The 10,692-nt window shown below is 38.1% G+C and overlaps 1 long non-coding RNA gene across 1 annotated transcript; it reads left to right on the top strand.

Moving 5' to 3' along the window:
• Window positions 1–281: 281 nt before the first annotated feature.
• Window positions 282–6,085, top strand: LOC140012963 (uncharacterized). The gene is made up of 4 exons (XR_011819999.1): window positions 282–1,556; window positions 2,877–2,993; window positions 3,735–3,863; window positions 5,514–6,085. It is a non-coding gene; the product is annotated as an uncharacterized lncRNA (long non-coding RNA).
• The last annotated feature ends 4,607 nt before the right edge of the window (window positions 6,086–10,692 follow it).

Genomic DNA, 10,692 nt, shown 5'->3' with positions numbered 1-10,692 from the left:
CAAGAAGCTAAGAGAATGTTATATGACATGATTCATTACAACATGGTTTTACCTTATCGGTGAAGTATCCAAAGCTGCAAGAGAATGCTAAAGTAACATTTATCTCTTTTGGCATAAAAAGGTTCTTCCTTAATAGTCTTGAGAGGGAAACCAGCGGCAAACGTTTGAGATTAGTAAACAAGCAAGTCAGTGAGAGTAATGTGCTGCAGTCTTTATGCTAGTATTGAAGCTTAAGTCATTTATATTTGCGGTAGGTAGGCATGGCTTTGGAAACCCTTTGAAATATAATATTGACTTGTAGGTCATATAAAATGTTTTAAAGTCATATATTGAATTGCAGGTCATGAAGTATCCGTTGTCCGCTAGTGAAAAATGTTCAAAAAGTTGCAGGCGGTTTGCTTTTGGTGCTAACACACAAACTATATTCATTGTTTTGCTGAGAATGTAATCTTGAGATATAGAGAATTTGTTGCAAGCAGTATTTGTTATAACCTTTCGGGGTGTTAAGAGGATGGATTCAGTAACCAACTAAATGCCCGGGAAGACAATGGTTTCTGAATGTTTAAATTACTTGATAAACTAATACTGAAGCTGTTCCGATGATGGTATAACATCTCAAGAAACAATTTTGGGATGACTAGCCATTTGGCATTCCCTGTTGTTTGTACATATTTGACAATATATTTGTGCTAAAGATTTGCATTCTAGAGACAAGGACAGTGAGCTTTTTGTTGGAAGGTTGCACTTGCACGTACTTGTAGTCATAAAGGAGATAGATATATTTTCTTTTTTTTTTTAATAGATATTTTCTTTTTAAAAAAGGAAAACCAGAAAATGAGTGCTTTTAGAAAGATAACAGCAGTTTTGGAGTATCAACATTAGTTGTTCTAGATAGGTCTGTCCATTCTCTACTAAATCCTTGTCTTTTGTAACACTTACTGCAAGAGGTATTTTTGTGTGTGACCAGTGCGTGCTGAGAAAAAAGCAAGGTATTAGGGGATCAGTATGAGAACAAATGTCAGAGCCTATTCTTCTAAAAAATCCGGTAGATTTTTTTCTAACTAATGTTGAAAAGTACGACATACTTTGCTTGATAAAATGTTGTATTTACAATCGCTAAGCCAGTTTCAATAAAAGATTATTCTGACACTGTAGATTTTGAATAAGTTGAAGTTGCTGAAACCTGATACATGTCCTAAAAATATATTTGTGTTCGTGGAGTAATACACATGTCGTTCTGATTTGCCAGTGTTTGTGGGATTGTTTAGATAATCTGTAAGGGCCTTTAGTTCCAACACTTCCTTGGCCAGTACATGAATTCCCCCATATGCAAAACCATATGATGCTGTTTCTAGGTCTTACATTTAGTTATTGGTTGGTCTGATTTGCTGCTTACTAGTCTCAACAGGAAACAATACTCTGTTTATTCTCAAAATGTCGTTAATATTGGTTGCTCTCAGGAGAAAGCTCTAAACTGTGAAAGTTTTGTAGGCTTTGGATTGGCTTGTCATCTTGGAGTTCTGGCTGATCTTCCTACAGTTGGGATAGGAAAAAATGTTGGTTTTTATTTCATGCTCATATCTCCTTGTGTATTTTGGTTGAAGCCCTATTGTGACTTTTTCTCTCATTTGTTTTGCCCTTTTATTCTAATTTATTATCTGCTAGTCTCATGCTTTTGTTGTTCTTTGTAAAATGTGGTCAAACTTATGAAATTTCATCTATTTACAACAGGGTGTTAGTTCGCAGAACCATGTACAGTATCATTTGTGAATTTATACCATTTTTATGCTACATAACCATTGAAAATGTGCTATTCATGTAAGCTTGTTTGAGCCAAAAAAGCAAAAAACCATGATAATAGCGACAGGGCAGAGGGAGTAGAGGTGAGCATGGTTAGGTTATGTCAAATCTTGTAATTTCTCATTTCACCAAATCCTTTACTGCTTCTGGAATCCCTATTGTACACTATCAAAACCTCTTACCTTATCTCGACCAATTCTATGTTTTCGAGTAGGTGTGACATTAGTATCAACCTGTGATTTTTTTTTCTTTCTTTAATCTGCAGCGATAACTTTATCACCATTCATCTTTTTTATTCTCTACTTTCATTTGCCAAGTAAAAATGCTTACCTCGTATCTTCTTGAAAACTATTGAATTTCAAAACCTGGAGTTTTATATTACTTTCAGTTTAAAACAGATGCTAATGTTGTCTTTGAAATTATCCGTGTTTTAAGATTAACCATTCACGCTCCTCTTTCATTTGTACTTCAAGGATGAAGAAAACCCAATTTGATGGACCTTTAGAAAGATAAAGGAATTTCATTGCTTTTCAATTGTGAAATGATGGTTGAGATTGGGATCATAAGTTGTTGGTTTTACCTTAAAGATACGAGGTAAAACCAGTAATAAAATGGCTTATTGATTGAATAAACTGGGAAAGTTATTTATCACGGAATCATCACACTTTCCAAGATCAGATTTTAGTATTAAAAAAAAGCAGGTAGCATACATGGTCAATTTGACCTTACCACATTTGAGTCTATTGTACATTCATTAAGGTAAGTCCCATACTATGTTGTCAAAAGCAATGACTTGCCCTACTTCCCATTGGTTGCATTATTTCTATTCTTGTGCAGTATTTCCCTGTGCTGGACAGGATATTAAATGCATTTTGTCCGTTTGCTTACTCCTATAAGAGTTATTATATATTACATTCTTGGATCAACTTGGAAGTCTAGATTCTTCCTTCTGGTGCAGGAGATGATTATAAACTTATTTTAATTGTTTGAAATTCAATAATCTTACTTGATGATTCCCTTTTCATATATGCGTAATGCTTCTAACATTATAAACTTTCTGGTATAAAACATGTCAGTTACATCATGTTGATGGTCTAACCCTTGCAAAAGTCAGACAACTCCTTGAAGTCAAAGAAAACTCATCTAGAGATGTCTTTACTCTAATCGGGGACTCTGGGAGAACTTTTGGAATGGTAAGAGATCTAATTGCTTATTTGTATGATGTATGTGATGCACTACTATATACACTACTCCTACTCTTTATTCTTATCCCTCAACTTCAAAGATACTAACAGTCTTAACACTGTTTGGTTTGTAGCTTGTAAAGTTCCTGAAAACAACAGTTTATTCCTTATCAACTAAATTTCAGCTAGCTTTGTTTAGATAGTCGGTTGAGAGAAACCGATCACTATGTTGTCTAATTTGTTTTCAGATGTAGGCAGTTTTAACATGTGAAAGGAATCAGATAAAATAATTCCTCCTATTTCTGAAAATTCAATGGAGGTTAGGGGGAATGGAATTTTCTGGAAAATCATGGCGACCGGGCAAATTAGTGTACATTAACACTGCTTGTTTACAACAAAATGAAGAATTTTTCGTCATAAACCATGTTGGATGTATATGTCCTCAATGGAATTCCTTTGTCAAGTAAGTGGCAAAAGGACTGCTGAATGTTGTTATGGCTATCTGAAATTTAGTTTTCGCTACTTGTTCACACCTTAGTGATCTTTATAATATTTCCCTGACTTGATATGCTTACTGTTCATTGTTTTTAGACTTCCTAAGTCCTATTATGCTTTATTCTTCTTACAGCTTGTTCAAGACTCGGAATATTGTTTTTAAAAGTCCTGAAGTATGCTTTATGTAATAAAATGTACAATTGCTGCATTGATCTGTGTCATTCAAAGTAACAGTCTTGGCTAACTGGATTGCAGGCAATGAGATCAACCCAAGGCTTATTGAAACCCATTTTTGTTTCAGTTGGTCACCGTGTATCGCTTGCTACTGCCATTAAAGTTGTAAAGATGACTTGCAGATTCCGCATCCCAGAACCCATCCGGCAGGTAAAAGTTATGTGGTAGTTCGTTTTTTGGCTTGGTGAATATGCATAGTGTAGATGTGACAGATTGCAAATTTATCTCTTGTGAATTCATTGAAGAAACATTTTGAGGTACTCACTTGGAGATGTTTTATGGATAATTTACCATTGAATTTTCAGCTATCTTTGCGACTGGCACCTAGCAAACTGCTGAAATTTGTTCTTTTTATATTTCACATACTTTCTCATGGTCAATCAAATTTGTATTTTGGAGAGTCTGAAATCTTGAACACTCATCCACATGCTATGAGGCTTTGTGGTTGGCCTATGTTAATAATCATTCCTGGTAATTTTGTTTGTTTTCCAGATGGAGATTGTTGAACAAATACCTTTAGTGTTCTTTCTTACTTTTTACCAAAAACTGTTGGATACATTTAGCACTAGCGTGTATCCATTGGATTCACAAAGGTTTCTGTTTTTATTTGTTGAAGCCCTCTTTTATAATTCAAAGCCAAATCTGAAATAAGTTCTGCTAACAAAAGTAAAGAAACTGTTTATAGTTCCTTGAACCAGGGTTTTGTCAATATGATGCCTACTCCAAAGGCATATTTTATTCATCTCTAGTTAAAAAACCTGACAACAGGTCTTATTTGGTAGATTGTCAAGAAGGCCTTATAGTTTTAATGTATTACATTCGGTCGTAATTGTTTTAATTAATCAATCAACCATAAAGATTTACAAGTCTATCGCAGCATCGTCCATAAAATATATGTTATTCTCCGTGTGAAAGTCATATACTTTCTCTTTTCAAAAAGTAAATAGATACGGAGTAGAGGATGCCTTGGCCCAGTGGCTAAGGTTGAAGCCTCAAGACTTGGCTGTCCTGGGTTCCAATTCCCTTTTCCCCTTCCCACTTCTTAATTCCCACCCCTCTCCTACTAGAAAAAAAAATTAAAAGCAAAAAGTAAATGGATACAGAGTGGCCAAACGAGGACTTATAATCAACATAAATAGTTTGGGTGAGACGTTTTCAGGTTGCAGAATTTGACTCTGGAGTTTGGGCAACGTATCAGCACATTGTTTATTGGTTGACATTTCCAGGTCGCAGAATTTGACTTTGGACGAAAACAAGGATTGAGTTTTTATTTGTGCTCGTATTCATGGGCTTAGTGCTGGTTTTCATTGAAGATGAACACGTTGATTTCATGTAGGACCAAAACGTATACATGTATAAAACTTTAGCCTGAAATGTTCTGCTTTAAAGTTTATGACCACTATGAAATTTGTATAGAATCTTAGGGACGGACCCGCCATAGCAGTCGCCTTATATTATACCTAGTCGATCTATTTTGCTAATTACCAGGTGGGAGTGCTTTATTTTATTTTTTTTATGTTCTACTGAGAAATCCGGCTATGCAAAAGATTCAGCAAGAAGATTATGCTCATAGCCTTCTTTTTGCTGGAGTGATTACCATTTATTGTATCATCAGGTTTCAAGCTAGTGGTAGGAAAGAGTTTTGTGCATATTGGATAAAATAAAGTGAGCTTCCTCTGGAGTTGCTTAAGAGTAAAGCTGAGTCGTCTTTCATTTGGTCAACTTAAGAAATTTTCTGTTAAATTATTCTTTTGCCACTGTTGGACTTTTCTAACCCGTTTATTCTTCTGCCAATTGCAGGCTGATATTAGATCAAAACAAAAACTCAGTAGTCTGTGTACGCGGTAAAATTTCAAGTCTGCAGAAACAAGAAATATACACGACAAATATGTGATATATAAATCTAAGAAAAATATGTGAGTACAATCTCTGGGATTTTCTCGAACTTGTGAAGAGTTTTCCTCGATTCTTCTCTTCGAACGCCAATCCAAGGATTTTGCAGCTTGCTCTTGGATCTATCACCGATTCCTTCAAATCTTGATATGGCAGATTTGGAGGACTTGAAAATATTTGGAGGCTCAAGCCTTGATATATGGAAGACTTGAAGAGCTTGAAGACCCAGACCTTCGTAGCTTAGAACTTTACCACTTGAGTGTATGAAATGCCTCCTGATGTGTGTCTCTGTGTGTGTGTCTGACTTAGTAGAGAAACCCCTATTTATAGCTGTAGCAAAAGGTAGAGGCTGAAGACTTGTGTATCACTTTTACTTGTCTTGCAAGACGTGCAGTCATATTAGAACTGTGCTAGTTAAATATTATCTCTTCATTTTATATTTATTAATAAAGAGATAAGTAATTCATCGATTGGCCAAACTTGTGGGGACACGTGACGTGGCGCCGTTTGACTGGCCAAGCTATTTCAGTATATAAAAAATATACTTAGATTAAATAGTTCTAAATATTATCCCTTTAATAAGAAATAAATATTTAGATATTTATCCAATAGACATGTGACATGATATGATTTGGTTGGTGGAGATATCCCTGCAATTTGAATTGATTTGGAACACCTCAACTTGACACGTGGCAAAATATAATTGGCCATTTAATAACCCAATCTTTCAAGTGTACATGACATATGGCAATACCCGATTGGATAAAAATAAGCCACAAAAATAATTTATAGACTAATGGTAATTTTAAAAAATTAATTAAAATTCCATTGTCTACAAATACCCCCTCAAAACTTGTTTGCGAAGAGTACTTGAACAAACAAGTTTTGGCACTTTTGACTTAAATTGGATGTCATAAGATCACGACAATATTGATTCCAACCCAAGTCCGTAGGTGAACTAGCATAGGCCTTTAATTAATGTATGACAAGATAAGTGAAAGTATTAGTACTTGAAATTCCCGAGGCCGAATTGCATCCACCGTTGGCATGTTAAACAAATGGACTTTACTTAAAGCTTTGCAATGTCGTAGCTTTCCAATTGATCATAAGATGGCTATGTAGGATGCCACCAATTCATGCATAACATATTGCTATCAATCCCCACGGTCAAACATATCATGCCAATGGCCTCAGGTCCACCGTTACGCATGCATTGTTAGGCAAAATTCGGTGGCTTCAATTTCCAAGGCCGAATGGCTTTATAATAACTTGCCCCGAGTCCTTTTTATTTAAACACAATGAGAAAACGTGGTCCCCCCCACTCTAGCTAACCATTAGGACTGTTTCCTAATTTGCTGCTGTCTCTTTGCAGATCGCCTGATGCTTGATCATTGGCATACTTCTCATTTTCCTTAGCGAGTGAATTAAAGGAGATCTTCCCGGCAACCCCTGACTAAACTCAAAAGCTTATTTGAGACGCCATGGTTGACGAGGTGCATCACTCCCTCCCCTATGGCGGCCTTCTTTAACTCGCCGTGACAGCTTCGTCCTCTGCTTTAATGTCCCTCAAATCAGTGGTAGGCACCCGAGGCCCTTCGTTGTTTTCGCTTCCACAAAGGTATTATCTATGTTCATCAGCTCTTCTTGAAGCCTCGCATACTCTTTTGATATTGACTGAATCCCACTGCTGGCCAAGCTTCTCAACTATTGAAGTCGCAGCAGTAGTGGTTTACCTGCAAGTTTCTTGAGTTCCCATGTGTTGGGCATAGTTTGTACGTGATGGAGCTGATGGAGTTGAACGCTACTGTACTTAGAAGTTCGTTCCAAAATTACCAGCAAGGTAGTTCAATCCATGACAGGCTCCACCTGCGGGAACCCGATTCTCCATGCGAGTGATCCGTCTCATAATATGGTTGGTTAAAGGACACCATATTGGACTCGAATTCCGCTTACTAGAGCTCTACTAAGCACGCATAGTCCTGAAGGCAAAACCTCTGGGTAGTTCATGTAAACCAGAACTCTATTCGCGTTCGGACTTGAATACCTGCTGGCTCTTAATGAAACTCTCCGCTATAAAACCCTCAAGGCCAAAGTCACAAATCCATAACCTCCCCAGAGCTTCGGAACTCCAGTTGCTGCCTCTTTTTTTTTTCCCCACGCCTTACAGTTTACCCAGCAAGAGTTGCCGCTATTTTCTTTGTTCGCTGTCACCACTCCTTCGCTGCTTATAACTCGAAGATCGCTGTCCAGGATTGCTGCGGTTATTAGAGCCAGCTACTAGTGTGCAACTCTCATTGCTGACGTCGCATCGATTTGGAGGTGATTATCTCCAATCTTGGTTCACCTTTCATAAATATTTATACTTGTAACATAGTAATCACTTTGCATGCAAGATACGGAAGCTTTTGCGCCATTGACTCGCATGCATGTTTTAATTTATTTTCAGAACTTCGCATAACATGCAAACGTAACTTGATATTTGATTGACTTGTCCCAATTGTAACCTCTTTATCCATTATTTGCGGACATCCCATCTCACTTTTACCTTTTATTGTCAAGTCTAGCTTCAACAGGAACTCGGTATCCCGCTCAAGGAATTAGACCTTTAGCCGCAAGGTAGCTTGACTACCCAAGTTTCATAGAAATTTTGTTCCTCTTTTTCTCTTTTTTTTTTGCTTTTGTTTTTGTTTTTGTTTTTTTGTTTTTGTTTTGTTTTTTTACCAACTCAACCCCCCTTTTTCCTTCGAATTTCAGCCACCATGCAAATTAAAGACTATACCACGCCGTTGCCCCATATCTCATTGACGGATGAGAGGGGAGGGTCTCAATCGAAAAGTTTGTCATTGCATGTGAACAAACTAGCGATCGGCACCTTTACTGAGTCTTTTATACCCCTTGAAGGATGCTTTCATCTCGAAGATTGGACTAACAAGTGGACTAAGGAAGTGGTGGCACCATCGACTTTCTCCACTACGTTGAGGGAAGAAGAAGTGGTCGTATTAAACTCGTCACTTCACAATGGAGACCCAGAAATAGCCAAATTCACGCTTTCGTTCGTGGGATTCAATATTGACAAAACTACATGGAAGATTCCTTCTTCCTTCTTTGGCGAGGCGTGCTTCACCTCCCACTATTGGGAGTAGGTCGAGGACATCCTTGGAAGATATAAAGACGTACTCACACGCGCTGGCATTTTTGAAGCTGTTTATGCGTCGAGATACTCCTACGACCGCTGTGAAAATATCTTGCGAGCCTTCTTCAAATATTGGTGTCTCTCGACAAATACACTTCATACGCCCGTTGGGGAGTTGTCCATCATATTTTGGGATCTTTATCGACTTGGTGGCCTTTCGATCGATGGCTCGTTCTTTGATGAAGTTGTTCCTTCGGCGCAGGAGCTTCTCATTCGTGACAAAGAAGGGAAGCCACTTCTCCCTGAGAGTTGCAGGTACCTCTTTTCTGCTTATTACCACCTTTGGACGAATGACCAAGGGGTATGGATGAAAGACTGGATTCGCTTCTGGTTCAAAGGAGAGGCTAGGTATAGGGATTCTCCGAGTAGGGCGAATAGAAGGAAGACCACATCTAAACCAAAAATGACTTACAACCCTTCTAGAAGCGTAGAGCCTTACGACCTTGCCGATACGAAGGATTTCAACGTCCCTTTTGACACACTGGATATCCTAGGATTTTTAAGAAAGGAGACCTATATTGCGGCATTCATAGCGTGTTGGATTTGCAAGTTTCTTTTGCCAAGCAAAAAGATCGATCGCATTCGCCCAAGTGTTTTCAAGGTTGCATGTTTAATGGCCACAGGGAAAAGATTTTGCCTTGCAATTCCCGTTCTTGCGAGCATATATCATGGGTTGAGGGAGATCGTCCACGCCCCTAACCTTGGAGAATGTGGGATAACTTTTCCAATCCATTACGTCTATACTTAGATTGGCCAATACTTCAATGTATATTATGAAAACAATCAAGTGAGTAGCCACCACGCGCGTATGACAAGATTTAGTGGTAAGAAAATGGCAATATTTTATGGCCAATCAGAAGTTGAGGAAATCTTCATAGAAGTGAATCCTTTGATGCTTTCCAAATTGTGTTGGATTGAGAATGAAGAAAAGGTGTTGATCGACGATGGATCCTTATTATCAATACTTATGAGCTACTTCATTAGTCAACGCTCTTGCCATTTAACTCTACATAAGGACAATACTTTCATTATTGAAAAATATAATCCTTGCAGGTTTAGCAGACAATTCGGCTTCTGTCAGGACATTCCCAACAACTTGAAAGAGATCACTCATACTTATACTTTGGGTGAGACTATTCAACTATGGGATTCCTCAGTTCGCACGCAGACACGATCTCGGATGACTATACCCACGCACAGGAAGCATCCATTGATTACAAAAGACTATGACGCCTGGTGGTCGACTCGGTCAAATAGTGTCTCTTCAACTTCCTTTAAATTCACCATTAATATCCCTCAGCAATCATCGAAGAAGGGTAAGGTTACCTCCGCCAACGAGCCAGTGCATCATAATGGAGCTATAGAGATTGCAACGGGTCTTACCTCATCCACCTTGCAGAAGAACAAAATTACTAGCAATCCCTCGAAAAACATTGTCACAAAAACTAAGTCTTCCAAGGACTCTCGACAGGCCATCAAAGAGGCGCAACCAGTAATTCCAGTAAAGAAGACGCCACCCAAAGTTTCAAAATCCTTATCGGTGACTCGCACAGAAGAAAATGTCGAAATTGAAACGGTGGACGATCGTGATTCTATTAAGGCTATAGGAAAGGAAGAGACTCAAGTTCAGGGCATCGGATCTACCCAAGGAGGAGCCCATTCATTGGCGAGCGGTAGTAGTAGTCAAGACCGTCATTGAAACCGATCGAAGAAGAGGACATCTTCTGATTTGGAGGAGGTTTCCTTCACACCACCGTTGGTTAGAGTGTCGCCCCTTAAGGTAATCATCTCTCCGTTTTTCTTTCTTTTCCCTTTTTGTAACCCTTTTTCTTTCTTTTGTTTTTTTGTGCTCTATTTTGTAATTTTTTTTTGTAATTTTTTTTCTGTTCAACC

This window comes from Coffea arabica, chromosome 8e (assembly GCF_036785885.1).
Source record: "Coffea arabica cultivar ET-39 chromosome 8e, Coffea Arabica ET-39 HiFi, whole genome shotgun sequence".
Classification (NCBI taxonomy): Eukaryota; Viridiplantae; Streptophyta; class Magnoliopsida; order Gentianales; family Rubiaceae; genus Coffea; species Coffea arabica.
The sequence above is the reverse complement of the archived record's forward strand: the minus strand, read 5'-3'. Positions and strand labels throughout refer to the sequence as shown.